The sequence below is a fragment of the Heterocephalus glaber genome, unplaced genomic scaffold (assembly GCF_053883595.1).
Source record: "Heterocephalus glaber isolate CG9 unplaced genomic scaffold, H.glaber_assembly_v1.0 deba00001861, whole genome shotgun sequence".
In the NCBI taxonomy this organism is placed as follows: Eukaryota; Metazoa; Chordata; class Mammalia; order Rodentia; family Bathyergidae; genus Heterocephalus; species Heterocephalus glaber.
In genome coordinates this window covers 95,260-105,271 of record NW_028258501.1, presented here as the reverse complement: position 1 = coordinate 105,271, position 10,012 = coordinate 95,260, and positions in this window count along the sequence as shown.

Sequence of the window (10,012 nt, the reverse complement as noted above, 5' to 3'; positions counted from 1 at the left end):
ACAAGCAATGTATTAATTAGGAATTGTGTTCAATGGGGTAAAAGATACTCAACAATGGTGATTTCAACACAGAGTTTATTTTTCTCATGTTTTGAGATATTTGGAAGTAGGTAGTTGCTGGCTTCGGCTAGTTGGTCAAGGATGTCAAGAGAAAAATTTTTATGATTCTCTTGGCATTTTTCTTGCTGAATCAACATCAGTCCTGAAGCTTCAGCCATAAAATGTATTCCATGTGAGGAGAAAGAGGAAGTGAGTGAGTGTGTGTGTGTGTGTGTGTGTGTGTGTGTGTGTGTGTAGGGGGGCATGGGACCAAAAGGGAATAGCTCCCAGTAATTCAGTCCACTGTAAAGAACTTTCCAGAAACCCCAGCCAGTGAGGTGAATGAATGGATGAATGAATTCCATTCTCATTTTATTGACCATTCCTGTCTATAAGGGGGGCTGAAACTTGCAACACTGCTACCCTCAACAAATTCAAGTTCAAATTATGAGCAGAGTCAAAATAAATGCATAAAATGCCAGGAAAATATAACATAAAGAAAGCAGGTAGAACATTACTACTATCATGTAAAATAGAACCAACGCAAAAGGCTTCTAGGGAACAAATATGAATATCCCTGTATGTGAAAGACACAAGCTCAAAGAAAGTATGACTTTCTTTATGCATAGATCTTTGTGTCTGACATAGTTTCACAATACAATATGCCAAAGAAAAGGTTGATAAAAGTTCACAAAGAAATGGACAAAATCCATAACTAGAATGGAAGAAACTTACTGTATTTTCTCAGGAATTGACAAACTAAGACGAGGAAAAATAGGTAGAATACAGAGGATCTGAATCACCAGGTCCCAGACTTGACCTCACATACACAGTTATATGACAATATAGATCCTTCCCAAGAGTATGTGAAACATTATCGTAAACTGACCATGTATTGGGTCACTAGTTTAGAAACAGAAATCACACTCACTGAGTCCAAAGTATTAAAATTAGAAATGGCTAGCTGAAGGAAAGCCCCTAACAGTGACAATGATAGTTAACAACCAGAAAAAGTCCTAAAAGAGTTGAAAAGACCAAATTAAAAAACATGCACAAACTAATGGCAATTGTGGTGAGGACAGAAGAAGATGAAGAAACAAATATCATAAGAAACAGGATGGGTATAACTTTGGATACAGAGTCAAGCTTTCTAAAACTTGTAAGAGAATACTCTATGTAGCTTTAGGTCAGTAATTATGAAAATATAGACAAAATAGATAACTTTGTAGGAAAATGTGAATTGATCAAGAAGTAGAAAAATGAATAAGCCAATATCTATAGAAGAAATGTAAAGCTGGTCAAAGATCTTTCAAAATGGCAGCAGGCCTGAGTGATTTTATGGCTAAATTTTTCCAAACCTAATAAGAAAAAGATAATTCTAGAATTGTATAAGTGCTTCTCTACATTACAAAAGGTGGAAATCACCCAAATCCACTTTATGAGGCCATAATAACCCTGATGTCCAAATTGGAATAAGATAGCACAGTAAAAGCATGGTATAGAGCAATCTTTCTCTTGAACAGAAGCACAAGCATCCTGCATCATATCCACGAGGGCATTATAAGAATCCTGAGCCATGCCCGAGCATTCTCTAAGAAAGCAAAGACAAGTCAACATTAACGGTTACCAACGCAAGGCACTTCTTTACTGGTTAAAAGGGAAACATAAATATATTACCTCAATTGGTGTAGGAAAAATTTGATAAAATTCAACATCTATTCCCTCTGTCATTCATTGCCACTCTTCTCTAAGGGGCTTATTCTGATTGATGTGAGACAAGAAAGAAATACAAAGCATACGCACTGGAAGAGAAAAGGCTAATTATTCAACCATATTATGCTCATTTTCTAAAGAATCTAAATGAAGCACCTAGCTGGGTGTGGTGGTGCACACCTGTGATCCCAGCACTGTGGGAAGCTGAGGCAGGAGGATTGCAAATTCAAGCCCAGCTTGGGTAACTTAACAACTCAGTAAGACCCCATCTCAAAATTAAAAACAATTTTTTTTAAAAAAGAGCTGGGGATCTAGCTTGGTACAAAGGCCCCGGGTTCAATCCCCAGTACCAAAGAACAAACAAACAAACAAACAAAAACAATAAAAAAGTATACATACAAATTTATGAAAACAAATTTAGAGGAGCACACTGTTCTAGTGGGTAAAGAAGATATTATTAAGCAAGGCACAAAATACAGACACTGTAAAAGAAAAAGGTAATATATTTGATGACATAATGATGAAAAATACAACTTGTTCATGATAGTAAAAGCACCATAGAAGAACCAATATACTGAAAATGGCCATACTCCCAAAATTGTTGTACAGACTTCATCCAATCCCAATCAAAATACCATTAGCATACCTCACAGAGCTAGAGAAAACATTTCTGAAATACATTTGGAACCAGATGAGACCTAGAACAACAAAAACAATTCTGGGCAACAAAGGCAAGGCAGGAGGCATCACAATCCCTGACTTGAAATTATACAACAGAGCTACTGTGATAAAAACAGCACGGTAGGGTCAGAGGTTTAGGTCAGTGGTGCTCCACCTGCCTTGCAAGTGCAAGGTCCTGAGTTCTATCCCCAGTACTGAAAAACAAACAAAGAAAAAACCCCAGCACGGTACTGGCAAAAAACAAAACAAAACAAAACAAAAACAGACTGGAGGATCAGTGGAACAGATTAGAAGATGCAGAAAGAACCCCAGACACACTCAGCCACCTCATCTTCGACAGAGGGGCCAACCACCATCATTGGAGGAAAGATAGCCTCTTTAAATGGTGCTGGAAAAACTGGCTTTCCACGTGCTGAAGACTAAAACTAGACCTATGTCTCTCACCATGCACAAAACTAAAATTGAAGTGGATCAAAGATATAAATATTAAAACAGAAACACTAAATCTGCTGGAAGAGAGAATAGGGAGAAAGCTTGAGGACATAGGAGTAGGCAAAGACTTCATGAACAAAACCCAGACTGCATGGGAAATACTACAAAGAATCATCAACTGGGGCCTCATCCTATTAAAAAACTTTCACACAGCAAAAGAAATCACCAGGAGAGTGAAGAGACAACGCACAGAGTGGGAAGAAATGTTACCCAGTGGTTTCTCAAAGGACTAATATCTAGAACATATAAAGAATTGAAAAAAATCAGCCTCCCCAAATTTAAAGACCCAATCCCCAAATGGGTATCTCAGATGAATGCACACTTCGCAGATGAAGAAGTAGAAACAGCAAATAAATACATGAAAAAATGTTCAACATCACTGGTCATCCGAGTGATGCAAATGAAAACAACACTGAGATTCCATCTCACTCCAGAAAGAATGGCTGCTATGAAGAAATCAACCAACAGCAAATGTTGGCAGGGCTGTGGGGAGAAAGGAACCCTTCTCCACTGTTGGTGGGAGTGCAGACTGGTGCAACCACTGTGGAAATCACTGTGGAGATTCCTCAAAAAACTAAAACTAGAGGTTCCATTCGACCCAGCTATCCCCCTGCTGGGTATCTTCCCAAAAGAATTAAAAGCATCATACCACAGCGATATATGCGCACCCATGTTTATAGTGGCACAGTTTGTAATAGCTAAAGCTTGGAAACAGCCCAAGTGCCAATCAACTAATGAATGGATAAAAAAGATGTGGGTTTTTTTATATAAAGGATTGCTATTGAGCCACAAAGAAGGATAAACTCAAAACATTTCTAGGTAAACAAATGCACCTTTATACCATACTCTTTAAGTGAAATAAATTGAACACACATGTGTAAATATTGCATTGTCTCTCTGGCGTGAGAAAATGAAAGTGTAAATAAGGACCAAAAGGTATAATAGATTTTGTAAAATAGGAAGAAATTGCTCAAAATCATACCAAGTGTGAGATACTTTGTTAATAATTAAAATGTTTTATGCAGAAAAGTATAGTATTATTAGGAAATGAGTTGAGAGATAGATTAGCAAATGAAAATATATTCTTTTAAAATCATGATACACAGTGCTTTACCATTGTTATTCTCTAATTATTTTTGTTATGAAAAATTATTTTTTATAGAGCGGCTTTTATATTTTCTTCATTAATGTCTACTTGCATTACATTAAAATCAAAATTAAAAAAATTTTTAAAAAGCACCACAAATTAAGTTAAAAATAGCAGTGTGGTAGAAAGTATTCTCAACCTGTAAAACAGACAGAAGAGTACTACTAAGCATAAAAAAAGAACTCCAGTCAGCAGGAAAACTGGCAAAGAACATGAGCAAGCAGTTCACAGAGGAGACCTTTGGAATGAAGAGCCATAAACATTTGAAAAGGTGCTCAATTTGACCATATTAGTAATCAGAGAAAAGCAAATGATAATAAGGAGATGCCTATTTTTGCCCATTGGGGTTGCCTAAGGTTGGGAAGCCACAGGAACTCGGCTCTTTTGGAGAGAAAGTTGATAGTATCTATTTCTAAAATGCCCATGTCCTTTGAAGCCAGCACATACCCCTTCTTGGTATGCAAGGAAGACATTGTTCACTGCCTCCCTGCCTGGGGGCTGCTCCTCCTGGTGCTGGGCTGCTCAGCTAGACGATTCTCCTGGCATTCCTTGGGGTAGGTAGGTGCCATGGGAGGAAGAGCTCATCTGTGGAAAGCGAGAAGTGGTGATGGGTCCGACTTCTTTCTGACTCATCTGCTTGGAGGCCACAGGCTTGCCCTGGATTTGCACTCTTCTTCTTTTTGTACTTCAAAGCATGCCCGGGAGAAAGCTCTGAACTGCAGCTTGGTATTTCAGAGCATGGACACAGGGGGGTTTATTAAATCTTCCCCCTCTTGCCCAACATCAGGGCATTTTCAGGCTTTTGTTAATGCAAACAGCACTGTGGGCACAGCCTTACCCCAGGTGCTGAGTTAGGTGCCTTCAGTGAACAGGACTGCAACAATGTGGTGGCAGTAAGCAGGGTCCTGGGACGACTGTGTAGCCACAGCTGTTTATTAGCCCTCCAAGATCAGGTCAGTACAGATGTGGAAAGGAAGTGGTTTGAAGCTTTCATAGTCACCATGACATCTTACCTTTACATAAGTTTCACGGATTAGCGGGAAATAAACTGATCTTTCATCATAGATGACTGGGGGCTGCTCAGCTCAGCCTTATGTGAGTGAAAAACTGCTCAATTTTCCCTAAGCCTGAGTGGTGGATGTAGCTGTCAGGGTTTGTATCTAGATGTCCCCCTAAAGCCTCATGTAATCATAGGCGGGGCTTTGGGGAGGTGATTGGATCATGGGGCGGTGCTGTACTCATCAGTGGATTAGTCCTCTGAGGAGTTTATAGCTTGGGAGGTGGTCACTGGGGGAACAAACTGGAAGGGTGCGTCTTCTTTCCTGGCTCCTCCCTTACACTTGTTTCCTGGCTGCCTTGAGGTGAGCAGCTTTCCTCTTCCACTGCACCATCCTACCTTGGAGCCAGCCAACTGTGGATTAAAATTGTGAGCCAAAATAAAGCTCTCTTCCCTTAGGTCATGGGTGTTGCGTATGGTGTCTCAGAAACAAGAAAGTGACTAAGAGTAACACATTGGTAGAATGCTTGCCTACCATGTGTAAGGCCTGGGTTCCTTCCCCAGCACTGCAACCAAAACAATTTTCTGTAAGCTGCTACGTTATTCCAGGCCTCTTTGTTAAAGCCACCTAGCTTTGTCCTACCTAACTCAACATCTGTCTGATAGCTCACACCTGTACGCCAGAGACTGGGGCAAGGCTGTAGGAGCAATGCTATTTGCATTAGCAAAAGCCCAAAAATGCCAACCAACCTCACTACATCCATGCTCTGGAACACCAAGGTGTAGTTCAGAGCCCTCTCCCAGGCATGCTTAGTTAGGTGAAGAAAGTAAGGTACAGGATAAATATGGAGCATGGTCATTCTCTGTTGTATATAGGCATGTGAATGTGCAGGAAATTTCGGGACAAATTCTGGAAAAGGGAGGACTGGGAGGGGGCAAAGGATGGTTAAAAGGGGCTTTGATTTTGTCAGACTTGTTAAATATCTGAAAATGAAGCTGTGTTTCTGTTTTGATTGTGTAGTTAAAAATAAACTTAAAAGTAATACAACATGAAGAATGTTCATAATTTTTAAATAAGAATACAACACAAAATAATAATCTCACTCAATGGTCGGGCATAGTAGGATCTGTGGCATTAAATAAAGGAACTTTAGGAATGGAATTGAATATTTAGTTGTGTGACTTCATTTAGGTCATAAGTGGTTTCAGAAAAAGTCCCAGGGAGAATTCTCATCTTGCAAGCAAGAAAGAAAGCAGATTCTTCCGGAGGAAAAATTCTAAAATTGTACGCAGTTATGTCTTTGAGAAACCACCCCTGATTCCAAAAATAATAAAGAATATGAAAATATGAATAAAATAATAAAGCATTAGGGAAAAAGGCAGTTCTCAAAAAAACTTCTTTATCACAACTAAACAAGCTTCAAACCAGACTTTCTGAAATGCTTCAGGAAAACAATTACTGAAAAATTGAAAGGGAATCTTGTCTCAAGACTGCTCTAGATCCCCACTGTTTTCAGTAGTTAAAGGTATGGGGCTTTTGAGATTTGAGCAAACTTTAATCCTAGGAACAAATTTTCTTCTTGCAGTCCAGCTACTCCCTGGGGCGATTGGCATCAGGCAGCCTCGGGAGGAATTCGGCAAGGGCCAGGAAGGGACCCTAGAGCCAACGGTGGGCACCAAGGCCCAGTGGCCCTGGTTCCTGTCCTAGAAGGCCTAATCTGAAAGTTGAAGTATGAAAATGGATACTGAGAGTACAAGCACAGTTATGTTTGGGGATAAATGGCAGAATTGTTAGTATTAGAAGTTATTCTCTGAAGGTTAAATTTGGGCTTTGCCTTTGGCCATTTGGTGTTGGACAAAGGCGATTTTAATTCTCTTCCAGAGTGGACTTGGTGCTGTGGGACTTCTCAAGGGTCAAGGTCAATAGCCCCCAGTCATTCAGCTCCTCCCATTTGTCCACCCAAGCCTGCAGGCAGCTTCGGGCTGCGGGGATAGTCTTAGCTCGCTTTCTGTGGCTATTACAAAATACCTGAGACTAGGTAATTGATAAAGAAAAGAGGTGCATTTTGGCTCACAGTTCTGGAGTCTAGGAAGTTCAAGATAGGGCACCCACATCTGTTAAGGGCATGGCAGAACATGGAAGGGCAAGTAGTCCATGGGGAAGAAGGTGAATTTGCAGTAAGTGACCCATTCTCAGGACAGCCAAGGCATTCCTGGGAGAAAGGCATGAAGCCACGCAGGAGGCCTCTGCTGCCTTGACCCAGACACTCTCCCTAGGTGCCCCCCAACACTGCCACACCAGGGCTAAAGCTCTACTTCAGTTTTGGTGAGAACAAACCATATATTCACACCATAGCAGGGAGCTTCCAAGCCAAGACTGAGTCATCACCAGCCCTGACACCCAACTACTATCTGCCACCAGGACACTGGCCTCCCTCTGTGTCAGTAGCTGCCTGGAGGGGGCACAGGTCCAGGCTTCCTGCCCTTAGGAGCTGCCCAGACCTCAGCCTCCTCCCTCCAGCCCTGCTCCACCACTGTGCGCCCCTCGCCTCCCAAGCCCCCCGGTCTCCCTCTCTATGAAGCTCGAGGGCCGGTGGGGTGAGCAGAGGAGGCGCTCGAGCCCCCAACCTGGATGTGCCCCAGAACGGTAGGCTCGGGTGCCCAGGGCCTCGGAAGGATGCGGATCAGGCCCCTCCTGGGCTCGGACCCCTCCCTCCAGCCCCGCAGGCACCTGGAGGCACCCCCAACCTGGACGTGCCGCAGAATCCTCTGGGCGCACCAGTCCCCCAGCTCGGCGTATCTGCGGCCAGCGCCTCGTCGTGGTCCCCGAGCTGCGCCACGAGGCTCAGCAGCATCATGGGCACCGTCATGGGCTCGGCGGCCAGGGTCCCGAGAGCGGGGGCCGGCCCAGCCCTGACGGGTCTTCCCGCACCCAGCGGACGACCTGGTCCATCATCTCCGTGGCTTCCCTCTGCGGGGACCGGGAGATGGGGACGGGGCGAGGGGAGGTCGGGAGGGGGCTGCGTCCCGCGGGGCCCCTGGGTGGGAGCGCTGTGTCCCGCACGCACCCCAAGGAGACGTCCCCGGGGCGCTCTGGGGGCTCCCTCTCTGGGGTTCGGGAAGGGGAGGCTGAGAGGTGGAGGAGGCTGGGAGGCGGGGAGGGCAGGAGACACCTGGAGGCCCAAAGAAGGCACAGCAGTGAAAAGAGGCATTTGTGGGCCGAGGGAGCCCTGTGGCAGGAGCTCAGTGTTCTGCAGAATTTCCAGTAGGGAAGAAAAGATCTGAGCCTCTGGTGGTTGGCAGAGAACAGGGAAGGACAGAGAGCTTCAATGTCAGCTCCCAAGTGTGAAGTAGCTGAGGAGGTGACACAAGCCACTAGCCCCTTGTCAGTGAGCGGCTCTTGAAGCACAGGTGGCCCACTGGGCATCCAGCAGTTGTTTTTTTTTTTAGTACCGAAGGAAAGAGCAGGCTGTCGGCAGGTAGACCAGGAACCATGGTGGCAAAGCAGAGGCAGGGGCACCAGGGAGGTGGGCAGAGGCAGGGGCAGGGCAGGGTAGGGATGGAGAGGTGCCACCAGAGAGGGACAACACTGCAGAGCCTGAGGATGGAGAGAGGGAGCTTGTGTGCTGATACTGTGCAAATTTTTGTTTGACCCTGCAGCTTCTTTTAGTTGGAAGTGCAAGCCACACCCACTAAAGTGTAGAAATCCTAGGAGTGCAGCTTGGTGGAGGTTTCTCGCAGGTCCCACTTGTGGTGACATTTTGGGTCCACATCCATTTCCTTCTTGAGGGCAGGGACCTTGTCATTTGCTTTTGCATCTCTAAGACCACCACAGCAGGTGCTCAATAAATGCGTGTTGAATAAAGATCAGAAAAAGGATGAAGTGAGGAAGCAGAGGGATTTTTCTGACCTATTTTGCCTAGAAAAAACATGGAGCCATGTTACTACGTGGCCAGCTTTGCAAGGAAATGCATTTTGAGCCAGTATCCCAGGCTGGAAGGTGGGACAAATGCCTGACTATTGGAGGAGCTGGTAAGGGTGGCCTGAGACAGCTTTGGAACCCTCAGGGACGGCTCAGGGGACCTTGGGGGGGGGGGGCTGAAATGCAGTGAGCATCAGAGCAAAAGCTGTTTCTCTCTATGCTCCAGTAGTCCCTCCTGGGTGGGACTTTCACGAGAAATGCACTGGGGCAGAGGGTGTGATGGGGTGGGAGCTTGGGCTGGTGTGTTTTATGTCAGATGTGTCCCAGGGCCTTAGGTGCTCATAGGCGGGGATTTGGAAGATGATGGGATCCTGGGGGCTCACAGCTGAATTGCTGTTAGGAGGCAGGGTGTGGTCAGAAGAGGCAGTCACAGAGGTGTGGCCTGGAAGGGTCTATTTCCCTCCCTGGTCCTCCCTTCCTTCTCTGCTTCCTGTCCACCAGGCCTTGAGCTCTCCTCTGCCCTGCTGTACTGCCTTGGAGCCATGGACTATGGGCTGAAATGTGAGCCGAAATAAAGCTCTCCTCCAAGGTGTGAGTGTTGGGTATTGTGTCTCAGCAGCCGTGAGGAAGTGACTAAGACAGGCCCATGGGTAGCAAGCTGAGGACCACCAGGGGCTGCAGTCTTTGCAGTCATTTTGGATGTCTGAATGTTCCAGTTGGAGGCAGAGCCCCAAAGCACAACCTTATTCCATCAGATGGCTTCTTGTTTGTTCTATTGAGGTGGCTCTGGGGAAGTGACCAGGCTCAGGAAGGCAGGGGCACAGGGAGAGGGGCAAGGATGTTCTGAACAGCCCTATTGAGGCCCAAGGGGCCCCGCTGAGGAGTCCCAGGCTGCCCGAACAGCAGAGCTCACCTGTGCTGCAAGCGCACTCAGATGGAAATGTCAGCACAAAAGCACAGAGCCAGCACAGCAAACAGAAGGTTCTTTCCCATGGCTTGCAAGCAGAGCTGGCCAGGCCAG